Genomic DNA, 19,238 nt, shown 5'->3' with positions numbered 1-19,238 from the left:
GAAGATGGGCAGAGGTGGTAAAGGAACTCATCATGGTAGAATAATTTGCATAAATATTAAAATTCATCTCAAGAATTCCAAGTGATTATTAATACTGTTCCTGAGAATATTCCCCAATAACATTTCCCATGGGAATGCAATGGAGACCAGGTTAGTAGCACTGAGCATAGGTCTGTGGTGCAAAAGGGGAAGAGGAAGAAGAGGGGAACAGTAGTGATAGGGGACACAATAGTCAGGGGAAGAGACAGGAGATTCCGTGGACGTGAACTGGACACCCAAGTGGTATATTGCTTGCCTAGTACCAGGGTCAGAGACGTCTAGGATTGTGCCCACAGCATTTTGGAAAGGGAGGGAGATGAGCCAGATGTCTTGCTACATATCGGTACCAATGACACAGGAAGGAAAAGCAACGAGGTTCTGAAAGGAGAATTTAGAGAGCTAGGTAGAAAGCTGAGAAACAGGACCTCCAGGGTAGTAATTTCTAGGTTGCTGCCTGTGCCACGTGCCACTGAAGGTAGAAACAGGGTGACCTGGCAAATTAATGCGTGGCTGAGAAGCTGGTGCAAGGGGCAGTGCTTCAGGTTCTTGGATCATTGAGATCTCTTCTGGGGGGGTATGATCTGTTCAGTATTCTCATGAGCAGGTTTGCAGAGCTGCAGGGGAGGGAGGTAGGAATCAGAGTGAAGGGACTCGGGATAGGACGGATGGTAGAAAAGCAAAGATAGTGCGCAGTCAGACTGTCAGGAAGGTCAGGCAGTTGATGGGACGAAATTGCTGCCAGCAAGGTGAGCATCAGTGCATTGGTATTCAGAATAAAAAGGGCAGGAATACAGTACTCAAAGTGTTATATCTCAGTGCATGGAGAATAAGAAATAAGGTGGATGATTTTGTTGCACTTTTACAGATTGTCAGGGATGATGTGGCCAATACTGAATCATGGCTGAAGGATGGATGTAGTTGGGAACTGTATGTCCAAAGCTATACATTGTATCAAAGGGATAGGAAGGTAGGCAGAGGGGGTAGTGTGGTTCTGCTGGTAAAGAATGACATCAAATCAGTAGAAAGATGACATAGGATCGGAAGATGTTGAATCCTTGAGGGCTGAGTTAAGAAACTGCAAGGGTAAAAGGACCCTGAGGGCAGTTATATACAGGCCTCCCAACAGTAGCTGGGATACGGACTACAGATTACAACCGGAAATAGAAAAGGCATATCAAAGGGGCAATGTTATGTTAGTCATGGGAGATTTCAGCATGCACGTCAATGGGGAAAATCAGGTTGGTAAAGGATCTCAAGAGAGTGAGTTTATTGAATGCCTGTGAGATGGATTTTTAGAGCAGCTTGTCATTGAGTCTACTAGGGGATCAATTATGTGTTATGTAATGAACCAGAGGTTATTAGGGAGCTTAAGATAAAAGAACCGTTGAGAGGCAGCGATCACATTATGGTTGAATTGAACCTGAAATTTGACAGGGAGTAAGTAAAATCTGATGTAACAGCATTTCAGCGGAGTAAAGGAAATTACAGATATTTGAGAGAGGAGTTGGCCAAAGTAAATTGGAAGGAGATGCTGGCAAGGATGATAACAGAGCAGCAATGGTGCGAGTTTCTAGGGAAAATGAGGAAGGTGCAGGATGGGTGTATTCCAAAAACAAAGAAATACTCAAATGGCAAATAGTATAACCGTGGCTGAAAAGAGAAGTCAAAGCTAACGTAAAACCAAAAGCAAAGGCATACAACAATGCAAAAAATAGTTGTAAAACAGAGGATTGGGAAGCTTTTTACACCTTAGAGAGTGCAACCTAAAGAATCATTAGGAGGGAAAAGATTAAATATGAAAGCAAACTAGCAAACAATATCAAAATGGATAGTAAAAGCCTTTTCAAGTATATGAAAAATAAAAAAAAAAGATGAGAGTGGATATAGGACCACTAGAAAATGAGGCTGGAGAAATAATAACAGGGGACAAGGAGATAACAGATGAACTAAGTAAGTATTTTTCACCAGTCTTCACTGTGGAAGACACTAGCAGTGTGTCAAATGTTGAAGGGTGCCAGGGAAGAGAACTGAGTGCAGTTACTATTACAAGGAAGAAGGTGCTGAAAGTGCTGAAAGACCAAAGGACACATACGTCACCTGGACTAGATGAACTGCACCCTAGAGTTCAGAAGGTGGTAGCGGTAGAGATTGTGAAGACATTAGTAATTATCTTTTAATAATCATTGGACTCTAGCATGGTGTTAGAGGACTGGAAAATTGCAAATGACAGTCCATTCTTTAAGAAAGGAGGAAAGCAGCAGAAAGGAAATTTTAGATCAGTTAGCCTGACCTCAGTGAATGGGAAGATGTTGGAGTCGACCGTTAAGGATGAGGTTATGGAGTACTTGGTGACACAGGACAAGACAGGAGAAAGTCAGCTGGTTTCCTTAAGGGAAAATCTTGCCTGACAAACCCATTGGAATTCTTTGAGGAGATTACAAGTGAGGTAGATAAAGAGGATGCCGTGGATATTGCATATTTGGACTTTCAGAAGATCTTTGATAAAGTTTCAAAGGTACATTTAATGTCAGAGAAATGTAAACAATATACATCCTGAAATTCTTTTTCTTTGCAACCATCCACGAAAACAGAGGAGTGCTCCAAAGAATGAATGACAGTTAAATGTTAGAACCCCAAAGAACCCCCCAGCTCCCCCTTCCCACGCAAAAGCAGCAGCAAAGCAACGACCCCCTCCCCCACCAGCAGAAATAAAAGCATTGGCACCCTCCACCGAGCAGCAAAGCATCAATAAAGACACAGACCTGCAGTACCCCAAAGACTACTCGTTCCCCCGGTAATTCGACGTACCGCAGGTTCTCTCTCTCCCTAATAAGGGTAAAAGAGGTGTCCCTGTTTCACAGCGAGAGGAGAGACATAACAAACAAATGGCTTATTTACGATGTTAAAAGTCCTTTGCATCACTTTTTCTGAGCTCTGTGCCCAAAGAACTCAGGTCTCTGGGCACACAGCCAGGCAGCAAGCTTGCTGATTTTTATCCTCCACGTACTCCCATGATACACCAGATTCATGCGGAGGTACTGACCTTGGGTCCGACTGCTTCCAGAGCCATGAAGTCCCGAAACTCCGAAGGCACGCTAGTCTTCTGGGCCACGTCCTCGGTATATCGAATAGCGGTCAGTTGTGAGACCCTGAGAGCGGGTCCCATTCCCGCAAAGAACCAAAGTCAGTGTGCAATTCTAAGTTGGGGTCTTAAAAAGAACCCTGAAAGGGAAAAATAGAGATATTAAAGATTGAAATAGAGCTGTTTCCGAAGATGCAAGCAAAGGAGTCGCTGTTAGGTGCCATCGTCTCCAAGTCTCCATCCCCTGGGTGCCTAATTCTACTCCTATGACTTACGGTCTAATGATCTAACTTCATTACTACTAATACCGGGCTCACTCTTGTAAAATTTACTTGGCTTTCCCAGCTGACCTTCTTGAAAGTAAGGACATTTGTTTCCTCCATTCGTTTAGTAACTCACATGTGACAAGTGAAGATTTAAAATTTTTAGAGCCCCAGCATTCTCTTCCCTTGTCTCCCATGGCAGCCAGCATAAACTTCATCTGACCCTAAGGATATATCTTCTTTTAAACACACTAAAGCATTAAGTATCTCCTTTTTTTACTTATGGAATCTTGCATTAGAATTACACCTTCCTCTTTGCTGAATATCCAACTATCCTGAAGAAGAGTCTCAGCCTGAAGCATCAACTGTTTATTTATTTCCCTAGAGTTCCTCCAGCAATTTTTGGGTGTTATTTTGGATCTCCAGCATCTGCAGACTTTCCCCTGTTCCCCCTATAAAGTCAGTTTTCTCTGTGAATGCTAAAGGACTTCATCTATACCTTCTGGTGACTGATGTCTCTTTTGTCTGTTTGCCATTATTATATTTGTAAAACCCCTTTAGATTTACTTCAGTCCTGTCTGTTCGTAACACCTCTTTGCCTTCCTAATTTCCTTTTTCAGTTATCACTACCTTCATATACTTTTGACAGGTCTCCCACACTTTTAGCTCCTTTTTCCTACCATATGTTTTCTATTTATTCTTTATACAACCTTCAATATCCCTCAACATGCTGTTTATTTCTGTAACATTACCTTTGGCTTTCACCCTTACAGCAACATGTTCATCCTGAACTTTTCTATTTATCTTTTGTATGCTTTCCACTGCCATGAAGTAATCCCTCAATGTGCTACCATGAATATGGTATGTGATACAGTAAGGGAATACAGTTATTGTAGATGGCATGAAAAATCAGAAGCTAGAACATCTTCACCTCATAAAAATGCAGAATATTAAAAGCAAATTTTTTTTTTGAAAAGTTGGAAGTTCCAAGTCATTTACCAACAGCTGATGGGGCCAGGTGGCAAAGCACACCCTTCACTCATCTCTCTCTACTTATGCTACTATTCTTCCCTTTATCACGACAATCCCTCATTTATCTCCACCCACTCCCCCTCTCCCTCCTCCCCCCTCCCCCAGCCCCCCAGAGAAATGTGGACACAGCTCAGCACATCACAGAAACCAGCCTCTCCTCCTTGAACTCTATCTTTACATCTTGCAGCCAGTATAATCAAAGACCCCACCTACTCCAGACATTGGGGAACAAATACAAAAGTCCGAGAGCACAGACTAGTAGGCTAAGGACAGCTTCTACCTTGCTGTTATAAGAATGTTGAATGGTTCCTTAGTACAACAAGATGCTCTATAGATCTCATCATCTACATCATTATAATCTTGCATCTTATTGTCTACACTTTCTCTTCAGTTGTTACAATTTTTTTCTGCATCCTTTTATTGTTTTACCTTGTTCTACTTCAATGAACTGTATAATAAATAGATCTGTATGAACCGTATGCAAGGCAAGCTTTTCACCATACCTCAGAATATATAACAATAACAATCCAATTTCCTCCAATGCAACCTCAATCATATTTGTTTTCTAACTTTTCCAAGTGAACTGAAAATTGAACTCTGTTTCTCTCTTTGTAGTTGCTGCCAAATCTGATATACATCTCCAGCATTTTCTATTTTTATTTCAGATTTCCAGCTGCTGCAGATTTTTTCTTGCTTTTTTAAGCAAGTGTTTCAGTTGCTAGATGTTCTGATTTTCCATACATGCTTTACACCGTGCTTTAGCTGCATGGATGTGCTCTAACCTGCCAGGCTGGCATCAGTTCTCCATTCTAATGATAACCTTTAGCATGTGGTTTCAGCATATCTGTGCAAAATGTTTCTAATTGTTTCCTATTCTGCATATTTCCTGCGTGTACATAATGTCCACAAGCAACCACGCAATTCATTGTTCTGATATGTTAAATTCACACTAAAAATATGCACTTACAGCAGTAAACTTCAGATATTTTGCTGCCAGGTACCAAAACAATGTACAGTGTGTATTTAGATATCAATTTTCCACCAAATGTTACGATACATTTTCTATCTAGCTATATACAGAGCATCTTCTTCATTAGCACCTTAATGAATCCTAGACTGGAAACGAAAAAGCTAAAAGATACCGTAAGACAATAAGACATAGGAGCAGAATTAGACATTTCGGCCTATTGATTCTGCTCTTCCATTTCATCGTGGCTGATCCATTTCCCTCTCAACTCCATTCTCCTGTGTTCTCCCCATAACCTATCACACCTTGATTAATAAAGAAACTATCAACCTCCACATTCTTCTAAATTCCAGCAAGTACAGACCCAGAGTCATCAAATGCTTCTCACATGATGACCCCTTCATTCCCAGAATCATTCTGGTGAACCTCCTCTGAACCCTCTCCAAAGGCAGCACATCCCTTCTTAAATAAGAGACCCAAAACTGCTCACAATACTCCAAGAGAGGGCTCACCAGTGCCTTATAAAGACTCAAAATTACATCCCTGCTTTTATATTCTAGTCCTCTCGAAATGAATGTTAACATTGTGTTCACTTTCCTCTCCATCAACTCAACTTGCAAATTTACCTTTAGGGAATCCTGCATGAAGACTCCCAAATCCCTTTGGTCCTCGATTTTTTGGATTTTCTCTCCATTTAGAAAATAGTCAACCCTTTAATTTTTTCTGCTCAAATGCATGCACATGCACTTCCCAAGACTGTATCCCATCTGTCACTTCTTTACCCATTCACTTAATCTGTCTAAGTCCTTCTACAGCCTCCCTGCTTCCTCAACACTACCTGCCCCTCCACCTATCTTCGTAGTGTCCGCAAACTTGGCCACAAAGCCATCAATTCCATCATCCAAATTATTGACATACAACGTGAAAAGAACTAGTCCTAAAACTGACCATTGTGGAATACCACTAGTCACGGGCAACCAATCTGTAAAGGAGCCATTTATTCCCACTCTTCACCTCCTGTCAACCAGCCAATCCTCTATCCATCTAGTATTTTTGCTGTAATATTATGGACTCTTAACTTATTAAGCAGTCTCATATTTAGCACCTTGTCAATTGCTATCTGAAAATTTGGTACACAAATCCACCAATTCTCCTTTGTCTATTCTGCTGGTTATTTCTTTAAAGAATTCCAACAGATTTGCCAAGTAAGATTTCCATGCTGACTACTGCCTATTTTATCAAGTGCCTCCAAGTACCCCAAAACTACATCCTTAACATTCGACTCCAACATCTTCCCAACCACTGAGGTCAGGCTAACTGGCCTAGAATTTCCTTTCTTCTGCCTTCCTCCTTTCTTGAAGAGTAGAGTAATAGTTGCAATTTTGGAAAATGCTTGCTTTTTTTGCCAGTAGGGGGAGGGGGGATTGTTGCTCGCTGCCGCCTCTGCACAATGGGGGGGGGGGGGTACTTTGGGGTTCTTACGTTTATCTGCCATTCATTCTTTGGGGCACTCCTCTGTTTTCGTGGATGTTTGTGAAGAAAAAGCATTTCAGGATGGATATCGTATACATTTCTCTGACATTAAATTGGACCTTTGAATTTTCCAGTCTTCTGGAACCATGGCAAAAAATGCCAGGATTGGAGGATAGCCAGTGTTGTTCTATTGTTTAAAATGGGCTCTAAACATAAACCAAGAAATTATAGACCGGTGAGTCTGACATCAGTTGTGGGAAAATTATTGGAAGACATTCTAAGGGACTGGAGATATATTTGGGTAGACATGGACTGATTAAGGATAGTCAACATGGATTTGTGCTTGGTAGGTCATGTCTAACCAATCATATAGTGTTTTTTTCAAGGAAATGATGGTCTCACTACACACTGCCTCTGCTTGTAAACCAAGAGACCTATCCTCCATCCTATCATTCCAGTTCCCACTCCCCTGCCAAATTATTTTCAAATCTCCCCAACAACTCCAGAAAACCTGCCTGGCAGGTATTGGTCCCCCTTGGGTTCAGGTGAAACCCATATCTTATTACAGGTCATACCTTCCCCAGAAGAGATCCTGATGACCCAGAAATCTAAAACACTGCACCAGTTATTATGTGTTGTTAAATTTTTAACATTCATTCAGTGTCCTTGTTTGCTGAATTCTTTATACCAGTATTAACTTTTAAGTTTTGAAGTACGATTTTCACTCTGTCAATGTTTGGATTTGCAATACAATGGTCTGGATACACCTATGCACTTGTGGAAAATCATCTTCATTAAAACCTAATTGTCTTAAAAACATACTTTTTTTAGAAACATTATATCACTAGGGAACACAATATTTACCACACCAATATATTTCAATTCATTGTATACTTGTCAAAACAGCATAATAGTTATCCTATAGGAAGATGTCCAGAGTCCTGAATAAATAATTGGAGAACATGAGTTTTAAATAAACAATGGCAATTTGAAAATCTGAATTCAGTTTTTTTAAAAACAAAAGTTAATTGTGCTACAATGAAAGCAAAATATTGAGGATGCAAGAAATCTGTAAAAAAAATGCAAAATTGTTGGAAATGCTCAGCAAATTGGATAGTATCTATGGAGAAATAGTTGTTGCAAGATATAGACCTCTCATTAGAACTAAGAATAATTGAAATTACACTGGCTTGAGATGCAGACGAAAGGAATAAAGATGCGGAATAAAGAAGGTAAGATCTGGCATTGGCTGGGAAGCTGGAAGAAAAGTGACAAAAGGGGTAAAAATGCAAAGATGCAAAAGCCTATAGAGGAGGTGAAAATGCACAATATTTAGCTGAAATTATCAAAGGAATATGGAAGATCTAGAATAAATCTAGAATAAAAATAATGGAATTGATTAAGAGCTCAACATTTTCTCCACAATTTTAACTCATAAAGGCTGAATAGGCTGTCAGATAAGATGCAATCCCTCAAATTTAGGATAAGCTTTATTGGATAACGTTAAGGTCCAAAGGCAGAATTTGGGATAGAAGTAAAGCAGAGAATTAAAAGAGTCAGATGGTTAGAAACTCAAATTCATGCTTACTTTCTTAATGGAGGTGTTGTACAATTTGGTCTGCTCAGTATAGAGAAGATTTCATCCTGACAGTGATTGGATTAAGTCATGTGTTGTATATTCAAGGGATGTGGGGCTTGCAGACTGAGTCAGCATTTAATTGACCATTTCTAATTGCCCTCGAGAACGTGGTGGTGAGCTGCCTTCTTGATCCACTGCATGTGGTACAGTGATCCCTCAAAGTCAACATGCAATTTGATAGGGGTGTTAAGGTGTATGGTGTGTTGACCTTCGTTAGTTGAGGAATTGACCACAAATGGAATATTGTATTCAGTTCTGGTCACTTCATTATAGGAAGGGTGTGAAAGCTTTAGAATAGGTGCAGAGGATACTTGCCAGGATGCTGCATGGATTAGAGAGTATATCTTACGAGGTAGGTTAAGCAAGCTAGGGTTTTTCTCTCTAGAGAAAGGAGGTAAGAAATGACCTGACAGAGGTGCACAAGATGAAAGGAGGCATACAAGATGATAAGAAGCATAGATTGAGTGGATTGCCAGATAATTTTTCCCAGGGTGGAAAAGGCTAATGTGAGGAGGGATAATTTTAAGGTGATTGAAGGAAAATATACAAGTAGAAAGATGTCACTTGTACATTTTTTTCCACACAGAATGTGGTAAGTATGTGGAATGCTCTGCCAAAGGTGCTGGTAGAGGCAGATATTTAAGGGGCATTTAATAAACTCTTAGATAGTCACATAGACTATAGAAAAATAGAGGGCTATATAGGAGCAAACAGTTAGATTGATCTTAAAATAAGTTAAAAGGTCAGCACAACATCCTGAGGCAAGGGGCCTGTACTATGCTGTAATGTTATACTAGGTGCTGTAATTCCCTATAATAGCAAATGAACAATGATCATTTTCTAAGATGATGATGATGTTGGCTTAGAGGGCAATTTCCAGATGGTGTTGTACTCATACTTAGGTTGTGGATTTAGAAAGCTCTTCTTAAGGACGTTTGGTACACTGTTGCAATGCAGCCTGTAGATCGCGCAAACTGCTCCCACTGTGTATCAGTGGTGGAGTGAGTGAATGGTTATGGATGGGTTATTGATCAAGTATGGTAACAAGTTGTTTGAGCATTGTGCAGTTACTCTCATCCAGCCAAGTGTAAAATTCTATCACACACTTGACTTGAGGCTTGTACACGCATTGGGTAGTTAGAAGGTGAGTTATTTGCCACAGGATTCCTTACCTCTGACCTGTTTGTGTAGCCAGAGTACACGGGTACTCCAGTTCTGTTTCTGATGTTGCATCTCATACTTCAAGCAGAGTCAATATTGTTTCATGAAAGGAAAATCAGGTTTGACAAATTTATTAGAGTTCTCTGAGGATCTAATTACTAGGGTGGACAATGGAGAACATATAGATGTATTATATTCGGATTCCACAAAATAATTGAATTAAGTATCTCATAATGGCTCATGCAATTGAGGATAACATATTAGCAAGGGAAGAAATAAGTTAACTGACAAAATGCAGACAACGTAAATAAATGTTTTATTTTCAGATTGACAAACAGTAACTACAATGGTGCCACGGAGATTAACACTCTCACTCAGCTATATATAATCAGCTATTTATAATCAACATTAATGAAACAGATGAAGAGATCACTCTATCAATTTTGCCAAAGATACAAAGAAACTAGAGTATGAAAAGGATATAAGATATCAATAAAGGCATATAAATGGCATAGAATGGCCAATTCTTCAGTTGATGGAATATAACAGAGGAGTATCTACATGGAAGGAAAAATAAAAAAGTAGGATATAGTTTAAATGGTCTAAAACAAGTTAATGCCAGTGTTCTTAAAGATCTAATGTTCCAATACAAGAAACATACAGTTGACATGCAAGTACAGAAAATAATGAGGAAAGAAATTAGGATGTTAGCCTCTAGGTCAGGGAGATGGAGTACAAAATAAAATATGCTTGCAATTCTACAGCACTTAGGAGTTCAAAATATCTGGAGAATTATATACAGTTCAGATCTCCTTACTTAATGAAATATGCCTTTGACATGAAGGAACTACACTGAGGATTACCAGAATGATTCCAGCTACAAAAAAAAAATCTACTTGGAAGGAAGAATAAAAAAGTGAAATATTATTTAAATGGTGCAGGACAATTAAATGATGATACTGAAAGATTTGTAAAAATTGGCTCTGTGCTCTCTGGAGTTCAGAAGAATGAAAACTATTTCTTGGAACAAACAGGATCATGAAAGGGCTTGAAGGAATGAGAGCATCGTTCATGTAACAGAGATGTCTAATGTAAACCTCAAAATAGGGGTTTTGCTCCTTGAAGACAGAAAAGAGGAAGAGCTTATTTTCTGAAAGAGTTGTTAATCTTTGTAATTCTTTATAAAGTGCTGCAGATTGCTGCAGAAGCTGAGCATTAAATATATCTAATGCTAAGATGTATGAATTTTCAGATTTTAAGAATTAAGAACAATGGGAACCTGGCAAGAAAATGACATTGAGACCAAGAAAAGCTCTGTTTTAACCTTTTTCATGACAGAACAAATTCAATGGTCTGATATTCCACTTCTCATGCGCTAATATCTCACAAAGGAGAAAATCTACCTGTGATTCTGGAACCCAGAATTGTCATGGTCCTGGCTGGCATTCCCCACCTTTTCCCTGTCCTCCCTAATTGGTCCTTAATCCCCACACTTGATTCCCCGTCTTTCCCAATTCTTCTCAGTCACCAGCACCTGGTTTCCATTAGCCACCAGAGGATAAGACTCCGACAGCTCCGGTCAGCCCTTGCCAGATTGTTGGTCAACTCTCAGAGAGAGCGAGAGAGAGAGAGAGAGAGGAACCTTACTCCAAGTCTTCAACCCCGTATCTCTTTGTAAACCAAGTCTCCCAGCTCCTGACTCAGCCTGGTCCCGATTCTACACTTGCTATGGAGATTCTCCCTCTGCGTCAGAGTCCTGCACTTGGGTTCGTTTTCCTGTCACGTCCCTGTCACAAAAATAATATGCTTGATTCTTAGAATGTATTCTAAAAAAATCAACCAAGACATCGTGTTCAAGGGTGGGAGATAAATGCCAGCCTTGAGCTTTATTGTAACAGTTCTTAAAAAGTTGTCAGATTGAGAGAGGGATGGAGAATGAAGACTGGCAACTGAAAGCTGAGTTAGGCTTTCACATTGAAAGATGTCGTGCAAAGCAATCAGTCAATGAAGAGGATCTGACATCATGCAGACCAAATGCAGTACACTAAATTAGAAGAAGTCTGCTTCACCCGCAAGGAATGTTTGGCTCCCTGAACATTGGGAAGGAAAGAAATAAAAGGGAAAATATTACATCGCCTTACATTTCAGTGGAAGGTGCCATGAGAAAACGAGTGGGTGTTGGTGAAGATGGAATAATGAGCCAGGGAGTTGCGGAAGGAATGGGCCCTTCAGAATGTTAAAAAATATATATATTAGTGGCACATTTGGCAGGTTAGTTAGCTGGCCATTCACAATGCTGATAACAGAAGATCATTGGTTCTAGTGCACTAGACAGAAGCTCATAAAAATAAGCAGCGTATTAATATGGATTTAAGGGTGGTTATCACAAAGGATGGTGTGAATAAATGCATCTTTTTCAGACTGGAAAGAGATTATGGTAGAGTGTCTCAAAGATCAGTCCTTGGCCCTAAATTATTTATATTTATGAAAAATTTCAGAGGTAGAAACTAAGTTTGCGGGTGACAGGAAAATAAGTGGGAGAATATACTGCACTGGATTTTGAAAAGGATATACAAGTTAAGTGACTTGGCAAAGGGAATTTAATATAGGAAAAGGTGACATCATGTATTTAAGTGGGAAGAATCAAAGGGCAAATCATGATCTAACTGGAGAGTAACAGTAAATGAGTGATGTGTAGAAGGATTTTTGTGAAAAACAAAATGCTTTCATAAAGGTCAAGCCAGTAATTAAGGTGGCATTTGACATACTGGCCTTTGATTGCTAGGCTATTAGTGTCATAATGGAGAATTATCAAACAGAGTGCTGGTAAAGCTAAAGCATAGCTTCACCAGAGTATAGAAGAAAGGGACACTATTATAAGACCATAAGTTATAGGAGTAACATTAGGCCTTGTGGCCTATTGAGTCTGCTCTGCCATTCAATCAAAGCTGATCCTTTCTTTTCCCTCCTCAACCCCACTCCCCAACCTTCTCCCCGTATCCTTCAATACTATGTCCAATCAAGAACACATCAAGGTCTGCATTAAATACACCCAACAACCTGGCCTCCACAGCTGTCTGTGGTAACAAATACCACAACTTCACCACCCTTTGGCTAAAGACATTTCTCCACATCTCTATTTTAAATGGATGCCCTTCTGAGGCTGTGTCTTCTTGTCCTAGACTCCCCTACCATGGGAGACATCCTTTTCACATCTACTCTGTCTAGGCCTTTCAACATTCAAAAGGCTTTAATGAAATCTCCCCTCACCCTTCTAAATTCCAGTGAGTACAGACCTAGAGCTATCAAACGTTCCTCGTATGATAACCCTTTCATTCCCGGAATCATCCTTGTGAACCTCCTCTCAACCCTCTCTAATACCAGCACATCTTTTCTTAGATAAGGAGCCCAAAACTGTTCACAATATTCAAGGTGAAGCCTCACCAGTGCCCTATAAAGCCTCAGCATCACATCCCTGCTTCTGTATTCTAGACCTCTTGAAATGAATGCCAATGTTACATTTGCCTTCCTCACCACTGACTCTACTTGTAAGTTAACTTTTAGGGTGTTCTGCACAAGGACTCCCAAGTCGCTTTGCATCTCAGATTTGTGGATTTTCACCTTATTTAGAAAATAGTCAGCACATTTATTTATTCTACCAAAGCGCATGACCATGCATTTTCCAACATTGTATTTCATTTGCCACCATCTTGCCCATTCTCCTAATCTGTCTAAGACCTTCTGCAGCCTACCTGTTTCCTCAACACTACCTGCCCCTCCACCAATCTTCATATCATCTGCAAACTTGGAAACAAAGCCACTATTCTATCATCTAAATCATTGATATACAGTTTAAGAAGGAGTGGTCCCAACACCGACCCCTGTAAAACACCACTAGTCACTGGCAGCCAACCAGAAAAGGATTCTTTTATTGCCACTCATTGCCTTCTACCAATCAGCCAATACTCTAACCGTGCCAGTAACTTTCCTATAATACCATGGGCTCTTAACTTGGTAATCAGCCTCATGAGGCACCTTGTCAAAGCCCTCTGAAAGTCCACATGTATGACATTAACTGCATCCCCTTTATCTATCCTACTTGCAATCTCATCAAAGAATTCCAATAGGTTTGTCAGGCAAGATTTTCCCTTAAGAAATCCATGCTGACTTTGTCCTATCTTGTCCTATGTCGCCAAGTACTCCATAACCTCATCCTTAACAATTGACTCCAACATCTTCCCAACCACTGAGGTCAGATTAACTGGTTTATAATTTGCTTTCTGCTGTTTTCCGCCTTTCTTAAAGAGTGGAGTGACATTTGCAATTTTCCAGTCCTCTGGCACCATGCCAGAATCCAATGATTCTTGAAAGATCACTATTAATGCCTCCACAATCTCTACCTCTACCTCTTTCTGAACCCTAGGGTACAGTTCATCTAGTCCCGGTGACATGTACCCTTAGGTCTTTCAGCTTTTTGAGTACCTTTCTCCCTTGTAATAGTAACTGCACTCACTTCTCTTCCCTCGCACCCTTCAACATCTGGCACACTACTAGTGTCTTCCACAGTGAAGACTGATGCAAAATACTCATTTTGTTCATCTGACATCCCCTTATCCCCTGTTATCATTTCACCGGCCTCATTTTCTAGTGGTCCTATATCCACTCTCATCTTCTTTTATTTTTTGCATACTCAAAAAAGTTTTACTATCCACTTTGATATTATTTGCTAGCTTGCTTTCATATTTCATCTTTTCCATCCTAATGATTCTTAGTTGCTCTTTCTAGGTTTTTAAAAGCTTCCCAATCCTCTGTCTTACCATTAATTTTTGCTTTGTTGTATGCCTTCTCTTTTGCTTTTACTTTAGCTTTGACTTCCCTTTTCAGCCACATTGTACAATTTTGCTATTTGTGTATTTCTTTATTTGGAATACATCTATCCTGCACCTTCCTCATTTTTCCCAGAAACTCACACCATTGCATCTCTGCTGTCATCCCTGCCAGCATCTCCTTCCAATTTACTTTAGCCAACTCCTCTCTCATACCACTATAATTTCCTTTACTTCACTGAAATACCGCTATGTCAGATTTTACTTTCTCCCTATCAAATTTCAGTTGAATTCAATCACATTGTGATTGCTGCCTCTTAAATGTTCTATTACCTTAAGCTCCCTAATCATCTCCAGTTCATTACATACCATCCAATCCCATGTAGCTGGTCCTCCTAGTAGGCTCAATGACAAACTTCTCTAAAAAATAAAAGCCATCTCATATGTATTCAACAAACTCACTCTCTTGAGATCCATTACCAACCTGATTTCCCAAATTGACCTACCTGTTGAAATCTCCCTTGACTATCATAACGTTGCCCTTTCCATTTTCCATTGTAATCTGTGGTCCACATCTCAGCTACTCTCAGGAGGTCTGTAAATAACTGCCATCAGGCTCCTTTTACTCTTGCAGTTTCTTAACTCAACTCACAAGGATTCAACATCTTCCGATCCTATGTCACATCTTTCCAATGATTTGATGCTATTCTTTACCAGCAGAGCCACACCACCCACTCTGTCTACCTTCCTATCCATCCAATACACTATCTCTACCTTTCTGCAATCCATCCTATCCTGAATCCCTTCACTCTGGTTCCCACCCCTTTGCCATATTAGTTTAATATTAGTTTAGTTTAATATTAGTTTAACTCCCCAACAGTTCTAGCAAACCTGCCCACGAGAACATTGGTCCCCCTCAGGTTCAGGTGCAACCCATCACTTTTGAACAGGTCATACTTCTCTCAGAAGAGATCCCAATGATCCAAGAACCTGAAGCCCTGCCCCCTGCACCAGCTTCTCAGTCACACATTAATCTGCCAGATCAACCTGTTTCTATCCTGACTGGTGTGTGGCACAGGCAGCAATCCAGAAATTACCACCCTGAAGGTCCTGCTTCTCAGCTTTCTACCTAGCTCTCTATATTCTCTTTTCAGGACCTCTTTGCTTTTCCTTCCTGTGTCATTGGTACCAATATATACCAAGACATCTGGCTGCTCACCCACCCACTCCAAAATGTTGTGGACGCAATCCAAGATGTCCACTGACTATTAAGTCCCCTATCACTACCGCTCACCTCTTCTCCCTCTTTCCCTTCTGCTGTACGGACCTACTCTCAGTGTCAGTAACCTGGATCTCCGTGGCATTCCCCTGGGAGGTCATCCCCCGCAACAGTATCCAAAGTGGTATACTATTATTGAGAGGAAAGGCCCCAGGGGTGCACTGGACTACATGCCTATTCATACTCCATTTTTCCTGACAGTCACCCAGCTACTCGCCTCCTGAAACTTTGAGGTGACTATTTCCCTGTAACTCTGATCGATGATCTCCTCACTCTCCTGTACAAGCTGAAGGTCATCCAGCTGCTGCTCCAGATCCCTAACACGGTCTTCAAGGAGCAGCAGCTGGATACACTTCACACAGATGTAGTTCCCTGGGAGACTCTGGGTCTCCCAGGATTCCAACATCTGGCATGAAGAGCACTCAACAGCCATTTACTATACTGGATACAGTAAGAGAAAAAAAAATGGAAACTTAACAAAAACTTACTGAGAGCCAACGCCTCTTTTGAGCCAAAGCCTCCTTTGAGCCAAAGCTTGACAGTCCTACTCTCACTACTGGCCCACTCCCAACAATGGCTGACTTGACAATGGCCGCCCAGCTTGTCCCTTCTGTTAAACAAGTGTCACCGACGTGAGAGGAACCTCATCACTGTGGTCAGTTCCTGCTGCTGACTGGGCCACCAGAACAAGAGGGCAATCATTTAAAGCTTTTGAATTTATTCTCACAAAGATGAAGCCGCACTGGAGTTCTTTACTTCAAAGGATTATGGCAACCAGATCTCTGGAGGTGTCTTAAAAGTAACTGCATACAGTTTTGGGAAGATTGGGGTACATAGAACTGATACCAAAGAGCAGACCGGGGTAGATCAGCCATGGTGATTTTGAATGAGAAGGCAGAATTGGTGGACTGAGAGGCCTGCTTGTGCTTCTAGTTCCTCCTGTTCTAATGCCATCAACCTGTAGTGCAGGCGCTGTTTTCTTACCATAGATAATGAATGCTGGGTTTTCCAGCACTTTGTTTTTGCTTCAATTTTCCAGTATCTGCAACTTTTTACATTGCAGTATTTGGTCAACATTTATAAAAGTTCATTGACCTAAAATGTGGAAGTTGTGTTAAGGAAAGGATTAAGACAAGTCAGAAACTGAGCTACTGACAGGGGTGAATGCACTTAAGGGATCGGAGCCATTGCAAATGATTTGCAGTGTTAATGTTGGGTTGTACTGTTAATGGACTATTGAGAGGAGACCATGAAGGTGGAAAAGACTACATTCGCCAGAGCTGACAGTTAATGGGACTTCAGTTTTGCACTTAAGCAAAGTTTGGCAGCAGCAATTAGACAGGCTTTCCTGAAGACAGTCAAGACGAACAAGCTGATTTGTCAGAAGATCAGCATCCAGGATAGACTGCTTTCCAACAGATGACATTTGTGTAAATGTTGAGATTTCATGTCTCCTGTGTCTTGGAAGCATGTAGTTGTAGTTATTCTAGCATAATAATTAGGGGACTGGAATACAGGAGCCGTGCATCTGTTCTCTATCTACATTGTATTCTGTGTAGTGTGTTTATTGTGTTTATTATAGTAACTAGTCACATTAGTGTGGGCATGGTAAACGCGAAGGAAATAAGACAGGTGTTCTTGCTTTGTTCGTCACAGTTTGTAGTATCTTTTGCTTACACTTTGGGTATGCTTAAGTTTCATTGCTTCAGGATTGTATGTTTGTTAATTTCTAATAGAGAATTAAATAAAAGATTCGACTTTTGGAGCAATCGTTGGAGCCAGGGACATATCGTTCCAGTATAACAAGATCATGGGGTTGCAGACAAAGGCAATTGTTTTGGTTTTGAATTCGTTTTGCCACTACATCCTTTTTCTACCTACTGTATGTCCTTCATATGAATATGTACCGTGACTTCTGGCTGCTCACTCTTCCCCCTTAAGAATGCTGTGGACCTGATCTGAGAGGACACTACCCTGGCACCTGGGAGACAATATACCATCTGGCAGTCTCATCTGGAGGTTTCCCAGATCCCCTGTAGCTTGCATGAGGAGCACATCACTGTCCTAGGATCCATTCTCACTACTCTATCTGTGCACTAATAAACAAAGAAAGAGAAACCTGACAGAAACTCCACCCTAGCCTCTACCTCTCTTGCTGAGGTCCCTTGAGCTAAAGTCTCTGGTTCCCACTCTAACACTGTCCCATTCCAATAATAGCTGCTCCCACAATCACTGCTCTGCTTAAACCTAACTTCTTCTAATACGCCCATTGCCAAATGCCTATTAACCCAAACAATTGCAATCTCCATAGAAGGTCCCAAGAGCCCTGCTCGCTTTTAAAATCTGGCATTTAAACAGCACAAACAATTGTCTCCAGGAACTCAGTCTCTGCATTAAGTCCCTATATGTTGCATTCATTTCTTTTGTGAAAGGTGGGAAAGAACCGGAGCGCCTGGAGGAATCCTATTTGGTCGCAGGGAGAACATCCAAACTCCTCACATAGAGTGCCAGGAATTGAAACCTGATCGCTGGCGCTGTAAAGCATTATGCTAAATGCTAAGCTACCATGCCAAACAAGAATTTTCCATTTGCCTGGATAAATAAAACTGTGGAAATTATCATCCCCTAGCCAAAAAATATACCATCACCACCAAGGATATTGCTTCAGTGTGTATTACCTATTGCAGGCAGTAAAGCACATTGTTCACACTATCCACACCTGCTGATAAATGAAAGACAGCAGCTATATGATAACATTATGTCCAGGTTTCCATCTAAAGTGTGCACTATGCCAGTTTGAATGTTAACTCGTTGTTTCCAAGTCAAAACCCTGGAAATTTCTACCCAACATGATTATTAGTGTACTTAACCATATAACTATTACAGCATGGAAACAGGCCATCTCGGCCCTTCTAGACCGTGCCAAATGCTTACATTCACCTAGTCCCACCTACCTGCACTCAGCCCATAACCCTCCATTCCTTTCCTGTCCATATACCTATCCAATTTTTTTTAAATTACAAAATTGAACCTGCCTCTACCACTTCTACTGGAAGCTCGTTCCACACAGCTACCACTCTCTGAGTAAAGAAGTTCCCCCTCGTGTTACCCCTAAACTTTTGCCCCTTAACTCTCAACTCATGTCCTCTTGTTTGAATCTCCCCTACTCCCAATGGAAAAAGCCTATCCACGTCAACTCTATCTATCCCCCTCATAATTTTAAATACCTCTACCAAGTCCCCCCTCAACCTTCTACGCTCCAAAGAATAAAGACCTAACTTGTTCAGCCTTTCCCTGTAACTTAGGTGCTGAAACCCAGGTAACATTCTAGTAAATCTTCTCTGTACTCTCTCTATTTTGTTCACATCTTTCCTATAATTCGGTGACCAGAACTGTACACAATACTCCAAATTTGGCCTCACCAATGCCTTGTACAATTTTAACATTACATCCCAACTCCTATACTCAATGCTCTGA

The sequence above is a fragment of the Hemitrygon akajei genome, chromosome 2, assembly GCF_048418815.1.
Source record: "Hemitrygon akajei chromosome 2, sHemAka1.3, whole genome shotgun sequence".
NCBI lineage: Eukaryota > Metazoa > Chordata > Chondrichthyes > Myliobatiformes > Dasyatidae > Hemitrygon > Hemitrygon akajei.
Note: the sequence above shows the minus strand (reverse complement) of the source record.